General features: G+C 55.8%; 1 protein-coding gene across 8 annotated transcripts in view; it reads right to left on the bottom strand.

The window, feature by feature from the left end:
* Positions 1–14,417, bottom strand: part of GDPD5 (glycerophosphodiester phosphodiesterase domain containing 5) — an 88,640-nt gene extending 74,223 nt beyond the window's left edge. For 3 of the 8 annotated variants that reach the window (XM_059708417.1, XM_059708415.1, XM_059708421.1), the window contains exon 1: positions 13,588–14,416. The gene's annotated coding sequence lies outside the window, so the exon portion shown is untranslated. Of the gene's footprint in view, positions 1–3,489; positions 3,622–13,587 lie in introns of those variants that run through there. The other 5 variants (XM_059708425.1, XM_059708423.1, XM_059708422.1 and 2 more) reach the window with 4 other exon arrangements.
* Between the last annotated feature and the right edge of the window lie 2,563 nt (positions 14,418–16,980).

Genomic DNA, 16,980 nt, shown 5'->3' with positions numbered 1-16,980 from the left:
ACCAAGCTAAATCACTACATGACCTCGGGAAAGTCACCTTCCTTCTCCGAGCCTCCACCTTCCCATCTGTAAAATGGGCTGATAATAAAAATCGTGAAAACTACTACATTGCATCAGGCACTGAATCAGTGGTTATAGACCTTATCTCCCCTCATGTGCACAGCCAGCTAGACAACTGTTGCTAACTATTTGTTATGGGGAATGATTGTCCCCTTCACAGAAGAGCAAACTGAGGCTCAGCTGGTTTACTCACTTGCCTGAGGGAGTCGGTGGGAGCCAGAGGGCTCGGTCTATCGCTGCAGAGCTCTCAACAAGAGGAAGGAGGTTCCAGTTGCATTATAACAGATTTAAGTTAGACAAAAAGAAGAACTTCCTGAGGCAGCATTAAGAATGGACAGCGCAACGAATAGCAAGAACCTACAACCAAGATTACTTTACCCAGCAAAGCTATCATTCAGAATTGAAGGTCAGATAAAGAGCTTCACAGATAAGAAAAAGCTAAAGGAGTTCATCACCACCAAACCAGGTTTGTCCGATTCTAGAGCTCACTCTCTCCTTGCCCTCCCAAACAAGTCCCATGCTGCCTCTCACCGACTGCCGTGAGGATTCGGTGACATCATGAATATCAAAGCACTTTATAAAAGGTAAACTATTATGTGTCCAAAGCCAACAAGAAAGAAGTCTTAATTCCTCCATGAAACCAAACACTGAAGTTCACAGGGGCATTCAGAACTGGCTGCAGCCCAGGGCTCTGGGGCTCCTGATCCCTCCACCTCCTGCATTCCTTGGCCAACTTCTTCCTAGGGAGAGGGACCGGCTGTCTGGGAGCCCCAGCCAACCCCCTCACAGCCCACAGAGCCCCTCCCAGACCAGACACGGCTCACTGGTAACCACTTGGCTCGCATACTCGACACCTGCTGAGGATTCAGATGCACAACCTACCCCAGGTGCCATGGGGACTCCCTCACCACTCCCTACTGACGGCTGGGGGACCTCAGGCTAGACTTCTCTCACCTCTCTGCCCCCCCCCCCCCCGCCGTTTCCCACCCTTGAGCTAGATGAGTTTAGCTGGTGAGTAGGAAGAGATCCAGGCTCTCAAAATCCATGGTCTGAGGAAGGCGCTACCCATCCCACCAGGATTCCCAACTTACTGCCTGCCCATGGGAGCCCTGGTCTGAGAGGTGGACCCAGCTCCTACCACACCAGCCATCAGGATGCTCATCTTCCAGCTTCCCAGGCTGACTGGGCCCAGGTGGGGGAGAGACAGAAAAAGGGTCTTCCAGCTGAAGTGCATACATCTTCACTGGAGAGACTGGGCCCTCGGGCACAGGAATCCTCACAGGCCTATAGTGGCCCAGAGAGGTTGCTAACTGGCTTCAGGCCACACAGCATGACAGGGGTCAAGTGTATGTTGGGATCCAGGCCTTTTAGGCCCAGCCCAGGGCTCTCTCCACTGCCTCAGAGTCATCCCTCTGAAGCATGGATCAAGCACAGAGAGGAAAAGCAGTGAGAGCAGCCAAGATGATGCACCCACCCCCTCTACACGCTGGTCAGAAGGTACTGACCATTGACGGCTGGGCACCCAGGCTCCAAGGTGAAAACCAACTCCCCGTTTCTCCATTCCCTGCCTCACTCACAGGTACTGATGGGGCACATTTATACAGAGGGCTCGGTCTATCGCTGCAGAGCTCTCAGCAAGAGGAAGGAGGTTCCAGTTGCATTATAACAGATTTAAGTTAGACAAAAAGAAGAACTTCCTGAGGCAGCATTAAGAATGGACAGCGCAACGAATAGCAAGAACCTACAACCAAGATTACTTTACCCAGCAAAGCTATCATTCAGAATTGAAGGTCAGATAAAGAGCTTCACAGATAAGGAAAAGCTAAAGGAGTTCATCACCACCAAACCAGTATTATATGAAATGCTGAAAGGTATTCTTTAAGAAGAGGAGGAAGAAGAAAAAGGTAAAGATAAAAATTATGAACAACAAGTACATATCTATCAACAAGTGAATCTAAAAATCAAGTGAATAAATAATCTGATGAACAGAATAAACCTGTGGCTATAACAGAATCAGGGGCATAGAAAGGGAGTGGACTGACAATTCTCGGGGGGAAAGGGGTGTGGGGGGTGCAGGAAGAGACTGGACAAATATCGTACACCTATGGATGAGGACAGTGGGGAGAGGGGGGTAAGGGCAGAGGGTAGGGTGGGAACCGGGTGGAGGGGGAGCTATGGGGGGAAAAAAGAGGAACAACTGTAATAATCTGAATAAAGATTTAATAATAAAAAATAAAAAAACAAGAATGGACAGTGCACAGAGAAAGGGAGCAGGATGAGGGTGGTTGTGGAGTCTCTTCTAAAATACAAGATGCTGCCTCGTCCAGGATATCATCGTAGCTTCAAAACAGACCTCGAAGGTGAGTGTTGTTGCCTTCACTTTATAGGTGAGCAACTGAGGCTCAGAGGCTGTGACTTGCCCAATGTCTTCAAAGCCAGGACGGACTGGAAGCCCGCACACCTGCTTCTCAGGAAGGCCTCTGAAGCTCAAGGCACTACCACCGCCACCAGGGCATCTCACAGCTTCTGCCCAGACCCCCCCCCCCCCCTTGCATGCGCAGCTGGAGATGCCAGGGCACTCCCGTCAGGCAGGAGAGGGAGTGCGCAGTATGGCCAGCTAGAGAGAGAGGGTTCTGAGTTCTAGGCCTGCCCAGTTGCTCCCAAACACTATCCCTGGGGCCTCACGGGGGCTTTACATGCAATGTGCCCCCAACACATCTTCTCCCCAACATCCCAGCAACACGATCATGGCCTGCCGGGCCCCCCAACTCCCTTTACCTGGTCTGCATAGGCTCCTGCGGGCCATCTGAGCTCAGGGCAGCATGGCTCATTCTGGGGGTCAGAGGCTGATCCCCCGAGCTGCTGACAGCCACCCAGATCTAAGGAGGACATGCAAGGTGGCTACACCAGCGCCGGCTCTGAGCTGGGGCACCTGAGCTCACCTGACACCAGCCTCCCCGTGACCTTTGCCCCACTCTGGAGATAAGGCTGTTCCTGGGGGAGGAAGCATGGGCCAAGGCAGGCGCCATGGGTCCCTGACTTCTCTGCAGCCCCAGGTGGAGAAGCAGCCTGCCTTCAGCCTCACTCAGCTCACTGGATGTCATTGCCCAGCCTGTGAGGGCCGCCCCATTCTACAAGTGGGGAAATGGAGGGTCAGAGAAGCCAAGCCACTGGCCCACAGTAAAAAACAAACAAAAACACAACAACCAGGAACTGAGCCAGGATTCAAGCCCAGGCCTGCCTGATTCCAGAAAGCCGAATGTTTTCCAGACCCACTCTGCCTCTGAGGGCCTGCTGCAGAGCCTACGTGCTGCTCACCCCATTTCCTGCTACAGCCCTACGGCCATGCCTCCTGGCCTCATCCTTACTCGTCCCCCTTCTGACAAGGTCTTTCCCATCCAATGTGGACCAACGGAGGTCCCAGCCTACCTTCAAGGCTCATTTCAAATGCCCCTTCTCCATGAAGCTCCCTGGTTGCTCTCGTTCTCCTCTGAGCTCCTCGGTTTTTGCTTGTCTCCTCCTCGCGGCTGCCCAGGGGCCCCATGAGGAAGAGAATTGGACTGTGCCCCAACCACTCCCCTCCACCCCCAGCCTCCAGGACAGGGACAACCTGAGTCCTCTTCCTCCCAGCTCCTGGTGCAGACTCAGGGGCAGAACTTGGGGACATCTAGTCCAACTGCAGCTCGGGAGGACGAGACCCACTCCTCACAGGACGTGGTTTGCAGGAGGACTGCAGGGCGGGGTGGAGAACTGATAGGTGAGTGTCCACACGTGGCAAGGCTGTGAGAAACGGTCACAGCCTCTTCACTGGAGCAGAACCTAGACTAAGGGTGGTGACAGTCCCCATCCTCTGACTAAGGGTCCAGCCACACTGTGTTCTGGGTTCTGCCTGTATCATTTGTGATGATTGAAGGCTGTCACTTACGGGGCACTTCCTGCTCACCAGGCACCATCCTAAGCACTTTATGTTAATGCATTCATTTAATCTTTTTAAAAATATATTTTTATTGATTTCAGAGAGGAAGGGAAAGGGAGAGAGAGACAGAAACATCAATGATAAGAGAGAATCATTGATCGGCTGCCTCCTGCACGCCCCTCACTGCGGATCAAGCCCACAACCCAGGCATGTGCTCTTGACCAGAATCAAACCCGGGACCCTTCAGTCCCCAGGCCTATCCACTGAGCCAAACTGGCTAGGCACATTCATTTACTCTTTACAACACCCCTGCTCTATGTTATCTCTACTTCAAAGATGAGGAAACCAAGGCACAGATTAAGGGGCACACTTGTAGTTCCCCAGCCATATTATGGCGGAGCCAGGATTTCAGGAGAAAGTCTAATTTCAGAACCACTGCTCCGCATGGCCTGACTAAGAGGGACAGAGACACAGTTGTTCAGGTGATCAGGCTGGAGAAAACTGACAGTTAGGGCCTCTGAGGACCAGAGGTGGCAGAGCCGGATGAAGTGATGGGCACAGTGGGCGGGGACCTGGGTACCAATCTCGAAGGGGTGCTAAGGCACCTCCGGAGAGACAGAGATGGAAGTCTGGCTACCCCAGAACTCCTCTCCCTGAGAGGGCTGTGGCAGTTGGAATGCTTTGGCTTGTCTTTGGGGTGGGGGCATAAGAGGAACACCCAGGTAACAACAGATCCTTAAACTGCATCCTATGGAGGGTGAGACCAGGGCTTTTGACCATCAGAGTGAGAAATGTCTCCTGTCTGCCTTCCCAGATCCACTCTCCGTCCGGCTTGGGGACCTGGAGGCTGCTCTCAGTGGGATGATTTGGGCTCCATGCCTCTAGCTTCTAAGTAGGTTCACCCAATGGGAAGGCCCAGTGGGAGAGTAGAGTAAGGAAGGAAAATAGTTGAGGTTTTATGCTCCCGATAGTTCTCCTGGGCTGACTGATTCCCTGACTGCCGACCACAGCCCCTGGCCATAGAGCTGACCACTTCCTCCCTGTGCACTTCGGCCTGGGCCATAACTGCTCCCAGGGGCTGCTAGGCCCGGCGCTGCACTCTCCTCTGTGCGTCTGCTACCCCCTGTGGCCTGACAGTGCACCCTGGTCTGGGCCAGAGAGAGGAGACCAAGCACTACCACCAACAGCCTTTGGGCCGGCTCTAATCACAGGATGCATGGAGCAGGAGATTACAGGGCAGTTCGCAGGGATGCAGGCCGCCACTGTCTGAGCCCGAGCGTGGGCCTGACCCCACACGTGGAGCAGGCCGGGTGCGCGGAGTAGGATCTTAGCCAGTGACGGGAGGGGCAGGGCAGAGTGCAGTTCCTAAGGAGGAAGACCGTGGACAGTGTCTGAGGGCTCACTGTGCGCAGGCACTGAGCTTTACACACCGAGCTCTGCATTTGCTTCTCAGGACAACCCAGGGACGTGCATCCCACGTATGCATTTCACAGGAGAAAACACCGGCGCTAAAAAAGCTGAAATGACTCGCCCAGGGCCAGGTTGCCAGAAAGAGACAAAGTCCAGACTCAAACACGAGTTTTTCTGCCTCCAAAGCCCATCCCGGTAACCACCTTGAATTCGTTTTTGCGAACTAGCTTCCAACAAAGGTAGCTCATTTAATTGGGGTCAATTATTGGTGAGGGCCAGACAGAGGCCTCCAGTGTCTCCCAGCCCCCTCCCCTCGATGAAAAAGAAACCCTCTGTCATTCTTCCAGGTGGGGATAGGGGGGTTGGGGGGCCCCCAAGCTGGCGGTGCAGTTGGGTGTCCAATTGGAAAAACAAGCAGATTCAGACAAGGCTTCATTGTTAAGGAGAGCCTGACCCTTTGGCCATTAAAACAAAACCAAGCAAAACAAAATGCTTGCTGTCTTGTCTTATCTCTTAGAGAGAAGGGGGACAGGAGGAAAGGGCCTCGAGACTGGGTGTTGCTCCCTCCCCGCCCCCCCCCCCCCACCACCACCACCAGCAGCATCTCTGAGACTCCAGGCTCAGGCAGCTAGGGCAGGAGGAAGAGCCCTGCAGGGGGAGTCCAGGGTCTCTGCCTTCTAGTGCAGTGCGGACCCTCAGGCACCTCGCTAGTGCTTCTGTGTGTGGCCCTGTGCGGTCACTGCGGCCCTCTCAGGAAGGGATTATTGTTACTCCTATTTCCAGATGCGGACACAGAGGCTCCAAGAAGACACCCAAGCAAAGAGAAGAGGGGTGTTGGAACCCAAGTGTATAGGATTGTAAAGTCTTCCCACCGCCCCGTTTCCCCAGGCAGGGGGGTCCCAGGGAACGCACTGCCACGGAGGAGGGAGCAGCTGAAAGCAATGAGCTCCTTGTCACGGGATGGGCAGGTCCCATGGGGGCAGCTGCGGAGGCATGCCGAGTGCGGCCAGTGGCTCTCATTCCTGACAGCCAACTGACCTCACCTGGGGCATTTTACAAAATGACTGCTGCCCGGGTCTTGCCCTGGACTGTGGGGGCGGGGCCCAGGAAGGACTTTTAAAGTTTCCTAAATGATTCTAATGTGTGTGGCAAACTCCGAGAGCCATGGGCACGGGTGCCCACTGAAGCCTCTCTCACCCCACAAGTGCCCCACCCCACACTCTTGAAGGAGAGAAGGACTTTCCTACGCTGACCCCATGTTACAGGACGGGCAAAAAACAGGCACAATAGAAGGGCTGAGGTCATGTCCTCAAGGCCCACAGCCAACCCCGAGTGCAAGCAGCACCAGGGGACCCTGACTTCAGGGTGCCTCTGGGGTGACCTCCTTTAAGATACTTGGGGGGGCCTGGCTCCCTGGTCAGTAGAAGAAAACTTTCCTTTGAGCCTCCTGGGTGGGAGCGTGAGAGGGACTCTTCATGACATTTAAAAAAAAATAGAGTCCTCTCATTCAAAGCTAACCAGCTGCAGGATTAAGGCTGGGAGACCACCTCTGCCGGCGGGTGTGCCCAGGGAGCAAGGCCTGTTTATTCTGTTCTGTAGATCTGGTCTCAGATCTCGGCCCACACTTCCTCCCAAATTGCTTTCTTGCCTTCCTTATGCCCTCAAACAGAATGTCACAGATGGCGAGACAGCGTGAGTGAGGCGGTGGGAAACGGAGGCCTGTGGAGACCAGCAGACCTGGGACTTCCCAAGCTCTGCTCTAGCTGGCTACCCTGAGACAGAAACCGTTCACTTCTGAGCTCATTCCTAGCGCCGGCCTCACAGCAGTGCCAGGGCGCGTGCTGGTGCTTGTGTGCACATGCGTGTGTTCAATGACACTTTCAAACTCAGCACCGGGAGCACCACCACCCAGGAGCCTGTCCCGACGGCCTCCATCCAGCTCTAGACGCAACCCCAGCCCAGGGCCGTCCCTGCCACATTCTGTGTTGCCTTTGTTTCTGTGTCCTTCTCTGCTTACCATCCTTTCTTTCCCTGCACAGAGCGGCGGCCCTTTACCTGGGATTCATTCCATACCCATTCCCAAGCACCTGTCCTCTTTCAGGCGCTCTGCTAGGTGCCAGAGGTACAGCCAATAACAGCTAACATGCACTGAGTACTTAATAAGTGCTGCGTATTTTTCTGAGCGCTTTACATGTATAATTCATTTAATGCTCACCACAACCTTATGAAATGGGTGCTCTAATCGTCCCATTTTACAGATGGGGCAACTGAGGACCCGAGAGGTTAAATCATTTGCTAGTATGTGCATTCGGGCTGTGATTTGAGCATTACCCTTGACTACCAACCATCCACAGACAACGATGGGACTGGCCCCACCTCAGGAGCTTGCTCTTTACAGTTTGGAAGTTTTGTATCTGTGTTTACTTGTTTAATGTCTGTTTCCCCAACAGACTAAAATCTCCAATCATGTTACATTTTCGATGAGAGAGAGCGAGAGAGAGCGCTCGAAAATGGATGCTACTTAAGGAAGGACTCGCTCTGCCAGCATCTGCCTGCTGGGCCCAGATGGCTCCTCCCAACTGGGTCATTCTGCCGCTGAGGCCTGAGAATAACCAGGCCCCTGGCCATCCTGCTCCCTGCCCCGAACTCAGCTCAGAGCCTTCCCCATCTCTCTCAACTACCTGCTCGCCGGGAAGGTGTGGGAATTGCAGCTCTATAAATCCCACCTGACACAGAGTCCTCCCCGGACAGCGAAGTGCCTCCTCTGGGAAGTCCTCCCTGCCACCTGGCACACCCTCCCTCCTGGCATCACCAGCCAGACTTCAATCAACTTCCTACTGAGTCACTTGTTCACAAGGCTACCAAGAAGACAGGCAAGTGGACTCAGGCTGATGCAGCCTCTTCCTCCCACCACCCCACTTCACTCCTGCAACACTGTTATTACCCTTACCAGGCCCATTTACAAGTGGAAAGGCGGAGCCACTTGCTCAAGGGGCAACTCACATGGTCTCCCCTGCCCAGGGGGTTGCCACTTTATGCCAGGCATGCTGCTAGGCACTCTGGGGGGAGGGGAGGGTTGGAGTGGCATAGAATCTAGTTCTGACTGGCTGGCAAGAAAAGCAGACCTACACAGCCCCAATCCAGAGACACAGTGAGTGAGTGAGGGCTATGGATCTGCAGAGGAGGAGGGTGGGATTCCACTTGCGAGGGAGGAGTCCTGCAAGCTTCTAGGAGGAGGCACCTTGGGGCCTGGCTAGATTCCTCTGCTCCACTCCCAGGACCACCGAAACAGGAGCAAGGGCAGGCCTCAGCCTACAGAGCTCTGGTGCCCAGTGGGTACTTGCCACCGCCCTGGAGGCTGCAAAGGGAGGAGCAGCGGCTGCCCTGCCAGCTGCCCCGCCAATGACCCCACTGTGGCCGGGCCAGCCTGCCTCCGGCACTGCCAACCTGGCCTGGCCCAGCTGCTCCCAATTCACAGGGTCTTCTCTGCCCTGCTAATGACCGTGCCGCCAGCAGCACAAGGCACCACCCTTCTTCGGGAAAGGCAGCAGCTAACTACAGAGCCTGCTGTCCTGAGAGCAGCCAGGCCAAGAATCACAGCCGCCCAGCACACCACATCCTCTGGCCCTGATGCTGTGGTCTCCTCTGCCTCCAGGGTCACGAAGGACACTGCAGAAGCTGGAGCGCTGGGAGCTTGGACACCACCCCACTCACCTGTGGGAAAACAGGACCACAGAGCAGGGCTGATTCGCCATGTCACACAGCCAGCCAGTCCGGGGCCCGGGACCCCAGATGCCCAGCTCAGGGTTCCTTCCTTAGCTTTGAAAAGAAGGCTCATTTCCAAGCTTTTTACATGCGAGGTATGCTCTTAAGGAACTTGGCCCAGCTGAGGAGACAGGATATCTTCTAAAACCGGGGTCCTCAAACTTTTTAAACAGGGGGCCAGTTCACTGTCCCTCAGACCATTGGAGGGCTGGACTATAGTTTAAAAAAAGACTATGAGCAAATTCCTATGCACAGTGCACATATCTTATTTTGAAGTAAAAAACCAAAATGGGAACAAATACAATATATGTATTTGCACGTGGCCCGTGGGCCGTAGTTTGAGGACCCCTGTTCTAAAAGCTGTCAAGCTGTCTGTTTAGTCCCAGATAGGAGCACAGGTTTGACTCCTCACGCCCCTCAGTCTGACCTGTGTGACCTTGAGCAAAATAATGCACCACTCTGAGCCCCCGTTTCTGGAGACCACAGCAGTCACCTCCCCGAGTTGCAAATGAGTGTGTCCAGAAAGGGCTTAGCAGTGTCTGGCTCCTAATAAGTACTCAGAGCTGTAGCTACTGTTAATATTACCATCACAGTGTTACTAATGAGTATGTGAATGCATTCTACAAACTGTAAAATGTGGGGCAATGGTAGGTACTGTTTATTACTATTACTATGAAGTGGTAAAGATTCAGAGGGCTGTGAGCAGTGGGTTGGATAATCCAGGGATGTTTATGACTGGAGTCGGGCCTCAACAGATGGGGGGATGAGCAGAGAAGAGGCAGGGATGGCAGCTCCGACAGGAGGAACCCCACAAGCACAGGCGCAGTGATGAGGCTACATCTGGTGTGTTTGGGAGACAGTGATGAGCAGTGAGCCAGGGTCCACGCAGTGGCTGCAGTGGGCAAGGCCTTGAAGACGCAACAAAGGAGACTGGTCTCCAACTTACAGACCGAAAGGAGCCACAGAGGGTTCTGAGTGGGCACTCCATGATGCCTGTTTTTCTTTCTTTTCTTTTGTAATCCTCACCCGAGAATGTTTTTCCATTGATTTTTTTAGATAAGAGTGGAAGGGACGGGGAGAGACACAGAGAGAGAATCATCAAGGTGAGAGAGACACATCAATTGGTTGCCTCCCACACGAGCCGGGACCAGCCGGGGATCGAGCCTACACCCGAGGTACATGTCCGTCACCAGAATTGAACCCGGGATGCTTCAGTCTACAGGCTGTCACTTTATCCACTGAGCCAAGCTGGCTATGGCTCCATACTGCTTTCTGAAATGTGAATTCTGTCTGACATTCAAGGCCCTCTGGCATCTGGTTACGCTCCCTCTTCTCCACACCCTTCACTGACCCCATAAACCCCAGTATCACGACCTTAGAGTTCAACCCACTTCTCTGCTTACTACCCTATCCCACCTCGCTATCCCACCTCCCCTGCCATTAGCCCACCCCAAGGTTCACGTTCACAATGAAGCACCGTTTCACTAAGTACCTATGGTGCCACGTGCTTTATATGTGTGGCCTCACAGACACCCATAACTAACCCTAATTCGACAGAGGAGCAGATGGAGGCCTGGCAGGGCCAGGTGTCTTGCTTGGTCTCACAGTGAGTAAGTAGCACAGCCAGGATTCAACCTTCAGCTGATGTCAGGACCCCTGCTCTCTACAGCAATTTGCCTCTAGCCCCCACCCAGACACGCTCCTCCTTGATGAAGCCTTCCTGGGTTACTCATTGTCATGGGCCTCTCTCGCCATTTCTCATCACCCGTTGGAATCAGAGGCCCACAGCTTGACCCTAGCCCAGCTAGCCTGGTTTCCACTGGAGAGGGCCCGGGTTGATAACAAGTCACTTTCTTCCTGTCCTGCCTCCCTCCCCCCACATCCAAGACTTCATATAGCACTAACGGAATGACCCCCTCCTCTGGGGTGAGCTCAGAAGCTCATCTGGGCACAGAGCAATTTCTCTGAGCCTGCCTCTCGGTGTGAGGGGACCCATAAATTATTCACTGCACCTCTGTGCCTAAGGGAGGCCAGACAAAGAGCCAGAGGGAATGAGTCCCAGCTCCCACAACCCTGGCCCTGGGGTGGGGGTGGGGGTCAGAATCCAGGATCCCCAAGCAGGTTCCAGAGGACTCTGAGACCAGGAAGGTGGCACCGGAGAGCAAGCCTGAGAATGTGCCCAGATTTCCTGGTCAAAATTCAAGCTTCCTTCCTTACAGGGAAGGAAACAGACATTTTGCCAAGCGCTATATATTTATATCTCACTTAATCCTCACACAACTTCATGGAGGAGGAATTCTAATTTACAGAGCAGAGCTGGGGCTCCGAGGAGTGGATTTGCCCAATGCCACATGGCCAGTGGGAGGCAGAGCACACTCGCGCCCACCTGGTCTGTCTCACCACTATCTGTCTGTGCCACTCCGCCCACCCGGTTGTGAGCTAGTCATCACACTGCCTTTTCCATCTGGGTAACTTCCAGGGCACCTGGTATGCAGTTGGCACTCAGTCACTGAAGCAAACCCAAAGGCCCTGGGCAAGTGGTTTCGCCTCTCTGAGCCTCAGTTCCCCACTCAATGTAGCCATTAATAACAATCCTAGCCATGGCACGCGCGCACACACACACACACACACGCACACACACATGCACACACGCACACACACACACACACACGCACACGCACAACCTCTTTAGCACTTGACAGTCTGCCAGATATCGCGGCCTCATTATCTGAACAGATGAGGCTGGCCTGCCTTGACCCTATTTTACAGGTGAGGCTGGGAAGCCATGGATGCATCTGAGAGGTCCCACGTGGCTCCCCAACCCTGTTCACCTCATTCCAGGTTCTCTCCATCACACCGTGGAATGAGATCACGGGTGTGAAATGAAGTCATTAACAAGGAGCTTTGTTTAGAGGCAGGACTATTAGGAGAATTTGAATCTCCAAAGATTGGGGGGGAATCCCAAGCCCCTCGGTCACCTCCTCTTGCAGACCCCCAGGGACTGAGCTTCCAGCCTTTCGCTGACCTCTCCACCCTCCTCCACCTCCCAGGGGCGTTCCCAGGTGGCTTCCTCTACACCCCAGGAAGCTGGGCACAGCAGGGGTTACAGTCCCAGCCAAGGCCACAGGGCTCAGACCAAGGCCATGTCCCCTCCCCCACCCCACCCAGAACAAGAGCCCACAGAATCCACACCAAGCCCTCTTTCACAACACCCCTCTCCCTGCACTGCCCTGGGGGTGGGGAGGGTGGGGAGCAGAAGGAACCCCTGCCTGGAAATCCAGACACCTGGGACACTGCCCTCAGCCCCGGCAGCCTCAGCCTTGAGCCCTTGAACAAGCCCTCCCTGCCAGGGTCAGAGGTGTCTCGCAGGGCCCCCTGCCAGGAGAGGCTAAGGTCAGATCTTTAGTCTGGGCCAAAGGCTAGGAAGCTACTGGCATGCCTAGGGCCCCTGCACCAACCACACAGGCTCTCACCACAGCGTCATATGTGGTCACTCTGACCTCACATCAGGGTAGGAAAAACCCCAGCCACTCACTGGGGAGAGGGAGGGGGTACCTTGCAGGGTATTTGGTAAGGTTTCCTCAAGCGGACTTGCGGCTCACTCACTCACTCACTGCTCTAGGACCTGGGGCAGCTGGCACACACACTCCACCCTACCTTCACCCCACAGCCTCCCCCACACACCGTGTCAGTCATGTGAAGGGTGTGAGCTGGGTGAGAGCTGAGGGGCCTCACCTTCTCCGGCTATGATGGGCTCTGACTGGGGCACCCCCACAGTGAGTCTCCCCAACACATAAGCTCGGCCTCAGGACCTGCAGGGTGCCTTCGAGACCCTGGAGGCTGGGGCAGGGGAGAGAGGCCCACAGAGGGGAAGCTGTGAGGGTGGGAAGTTTCCCACCTCTGCCCTTAACTCCTTGTCCTGGGCCTGGGAGGTGGCCCGGCCATAGATGGGAGGGAAGGAAGCCAGCAGACCTACCTCCTGGGCCTCAGGATCAGCTCTAGGGTGTCTCAAATGGCCCCACCTTGACCGCTTCTACCATCCTGCCCGCGGCTATCCACTTCCTGTCTTTTCCTCCTCACTTTCTGCTTCTTTCCACCTCGATCTAACCCTCCTCCCAGCCTCACCCCCAGAGTGAAAACAGCAGGGTCACGCGACCCCATTGAGCCTCAGTTTCCCGATCTGTAAGCCCCTGTAACACTACACGACACCTTTTATCTCATCGAGTATCAGTGAGGCTTAATGAGGGACCACTTGCGCAAGGGTGGAGCGCGGACACGCACACAATGGGCGCTCAATAAGTGCCCGTTTTCTCCCTCCCTCCTCCCTTCCCGCGCCCCTCCAGCCTCAGGTAGAGCCGGGCACACGCCCGCAGCTGGCCGGTCGCTGCCCCGAGGGGTTGGGAAGCCGCTTAGCCCGGCATCCCGGAGGCTCTCACCTGCAGCTCTTGGCTCCCGCCGGCCGCCGGGGCGGGGGAGGGAGGGGGACCCTGTGTTCTTCTCGGGGGAAGCACCAAGCCCCTCTCCTGGGACGGCAGGAACGTGGCAGCTTCGGGTCGCAGGACCACCCGGGTCCGGTTCAGTCCGACTGTCCAACCCGCCTGGGACCCTTCAGGGGGCGCTGGACCCTGGCAGGGGCTTCCTGGGCGCTCGCCGCCGGGAAGTCCGAAGCACCGGGTCGGAGCAGCTGAAGGTCCAGGTCTCGGGGAAAGAGGCTGAGGGTGTCCGGGCTCCCGTGCACTCGGTCGGGGTCCTGGGGACAGCGTGCGTTATCCCCGGGGCGGAGGGCTCAGACACCCGCTGCAAAAGGCTGGGAACGAGCCCGCAACCGTGGACCCGTATGGTGGGCCAGGAGCGTCCCGCCCAGGTGCACTCAATCAGGGTCCTGCGCTCGGGAGTCCCGGCCACGACGCCCCGGACCGTGGGGCTGGAAGCGTCCCGTGGCGGATGCCGGGGCCAGGGCCGGCGGGGCTGGTCGGGACGCCGGCGAGGAGCCGCGGGGGCCGGAGCCCGGCGGGGAAGTCTTCCCGGTTCCGGACTCGGCTCGCTCGGCAAAATGGGGCGGACCTCGGCGCGGCGGCTGACTCGCAGCTGCGGGCCGCGCTCCACTTCCTCCTCTTTCCCTGGCTCCACGCCGCGCGCTCAGCCCCGCGCCGCCGCCGCCCCCGCCGCTGTCATACCGGTCGCCCACCAACACCGAGCTGCCGGCCGAGCAGCGCGGAGCCGGGGCAGCGCCGCCCAGCGCCCCAGAGCCAGCAGGCGCGGCCCCGCCCGAAGGGGGCGGAGTCACCCGAGGCCCCACCCACCGTCCGGACCAGGGCAGGGGGCGGGGCGCTCTCCAGGTGCCCACCCTCCGCCCGCGCCGTCAGGGGTCAGGAGCCAATGGAAGAGTGGGAGGAGGGCGGGGCTCTGCGGGACGGGGACCCTACCTTGGAGGGGGCGGGGCCAACAGGGAGCAGTGAGGCCGGAGGGAGGACAATGGAGGCTGGGGCAGTTTAAAGAGCGGAGCGGGAGGGAAGGTGACCTGGGGACCTGAATGGAGGGCGAGGTGAAGCGGAGGGAGAAGTGAAAAGGACTGATTTGTCTGGGACCAGGGCGTGGAGACCGCCTTGTAGGGGAGAGAAGGAGTCATGCGATGGGACAGGGGTCGAGGTAGGGAAAGAAACGGGATGGAGGTGCGTTACCCGAGGTAGTGGAATCCCCAGGATGAGTGGAGCCCTCCGAATTGTGAGACGGCCCTCACGATACTCCTCACCCTCCCAGCTTCTAGGGCTCAGCGTGGGGAAGCGAGTGAGCCTTGGATGCTGTGCAATATCCAGATTTCAGGAAGCGGTGAAAACTAAGTTTTTGAAAAATACAGAGAGGATCTTTGTTCCTAAGCATTTCCCCCTTCTCGGCCCCATACGCGGGGAGGAACGTCATTATCAGCAGCGGATTGTGAGTGACCTCTCTGTCCTTCGCTTCCGTCCCCCCCAAGCGCTTTGGGGCAGGAGCTGTATCTGGTACCTACCGAGTTCCCAGGACCCTGCTCAGGGCGGGGCACAGAGCGGGCAGTGAAAGTTGAAGGAATGGCCTGGGGGGCAGAGGAATGGAGGCTCACACAGTACAACCTTAGGCAGAGGCGCCGCATTTCACCGGTGAGGACACTGAAGCACCGAGAGGCCAAATGATGTTCTCAAGACCATAAAGCTGGCCCAGGACAGTTCCCACTTCTCACTGTAGCACTCTAGGCACAGCTGTGTGGCTTTGAACAGGTCACTGGGCCTCTCTGAGGCTCCGGTCCCTCACCTGTAAAAGGGCAATGAGGATGCCGCTACTGGGCAGGCACCAGGCTCCAGAGGATGGAGGGAGTCTATTCCTGATGGAGGAAACGGCATGTGCAAGGGCATGGGATCTGAAAGCACACCTCTGGGGACCCCTGGCCTATTCTGGGGGAGTAGGAGAGGTTTCCCTGAGGGAGCGATAGGCAGTTCAGAAGTGGGGGTTAGCCAGGTTAGGAGGGAACCTCAGGGAATGGGCAGTGCTCTGGGCAGAGAGGCCAGTCTAGGCAAAACTCTGGAAGTGAGGGAGAGCGTTGCTTTGTTGGAGAACCAGACAAGTTTGGCGTGACTGGAGCTCTCGGGGCAGTGTGAAGAGGCAGTCAGGGCCAGACAGAAAGGACTTCGGATTTTATTCCAGGAGCCAAGGACTCTCTGCTGGGATCTTGCTCTTGACCCTGAACTCAAGCAAGGTCATGCTGAGGCCCCAGTCCTGAAGACCCTGAGTCTGGACTCATGGGTGGTCAGAAGGGTATCCTGGGAAGTTTTATGCCAGGTATTGATATGGGAAAGACAGAAATTTGTAGGGAAACCAGGTAGCATGAACACCCCCAAAGCCCACAAAAGGCAAATGGTGCGGGGCCTGTATGGCTAAGGGTTAAGTCCTCAGTGAGTCCTGGACCCAGACACTCTGTCCCTTCCTCCCTATAGAGTACACCAGCCTCTGAGTGTGATTGGAAGCACAAGGAACAGCTGGAGCTGGAGGCTGAAGTCCAGGCTGGGGGGTGCCCTCTCCCAGCCAAACCAGGGTCGGCGGTGGGCAGGTTGGCCCCAGGGAACTTGCGCTTGTCTTATGTGTTGAGCTTGGTCATGGTGCTAAGAAACCTGCCCGGCCAGAATGGCTCAGTGTTGAACGTCGACCTATGAACCAGGAGGTCATGGTTCGATGCCCCGTCAGGGCACAGGCCAGGGTTGCAGAATCCATCTCCAGTAGTGGGTGTGCAGGAGGCAGCCAATCAATGATTCTATCTCATCATTGATGTTTCCATCGTTCTCCCTGAAATCAATAAAAATATATTTTAAAAGAAGAAACCTTGTGCCCTAGCTGGTTTGGCTCAGTGGATAGAGCGTCAGCCTGCAGAATGAAGGGTCCTGGGTTCAATTCTGACCAAGGACACATGCCCAGGGTGCGGGCTTGATCCCCAGTGTGGGGTGTGTAGGAGGCACCGATCAATGATTCTCTCTCATCATTGATGTTTCTATCTCTCTCTCCCTCTCCCTTCCTCTCTGAAATCAATTAAAAAATATTTTTTATAAAAGAAACCTTGTAACTTCTCCCTCCGTTTAGAACCTTCTGTGGCTCCCAGTTGTCAGCATGATTAAGTTATAAGTCCCTCGCCTGGTGTCCCAGGCTCTCCATTATTGCTCTCTGCCAAGCAGCCTCACCTTCTGATAATTTCCTTTTCCCCTCATACCAAAGTCAGCCCCATCCACAAGCAGGGTACCATCTCTCCCCCGGATGTGGTTGCTCCTGCTGACCCCTTCTCTCCTGAGTCAATTCCTACTTCCCTGCTG

The sequence above is a fragment of the Myotis daubentonii genome, chromosome 9, assembly GCF_963259705.1.
Source record: "Myotis daubentonii chromosome 9, mMyoDau2.1, whole genome shotgun sequence".
In the NCBI taxonomy this organism is placed as follows: domain Eukaryota; kingdom Metazoa; phylum Chordata; class Mammalia; order Chiroptera; family Vespertilionidae; genus Myotis; species Myotis daubentonii.
This window is presented reverse-complemented; position numbering and strand designations above follow the sequence as displayed.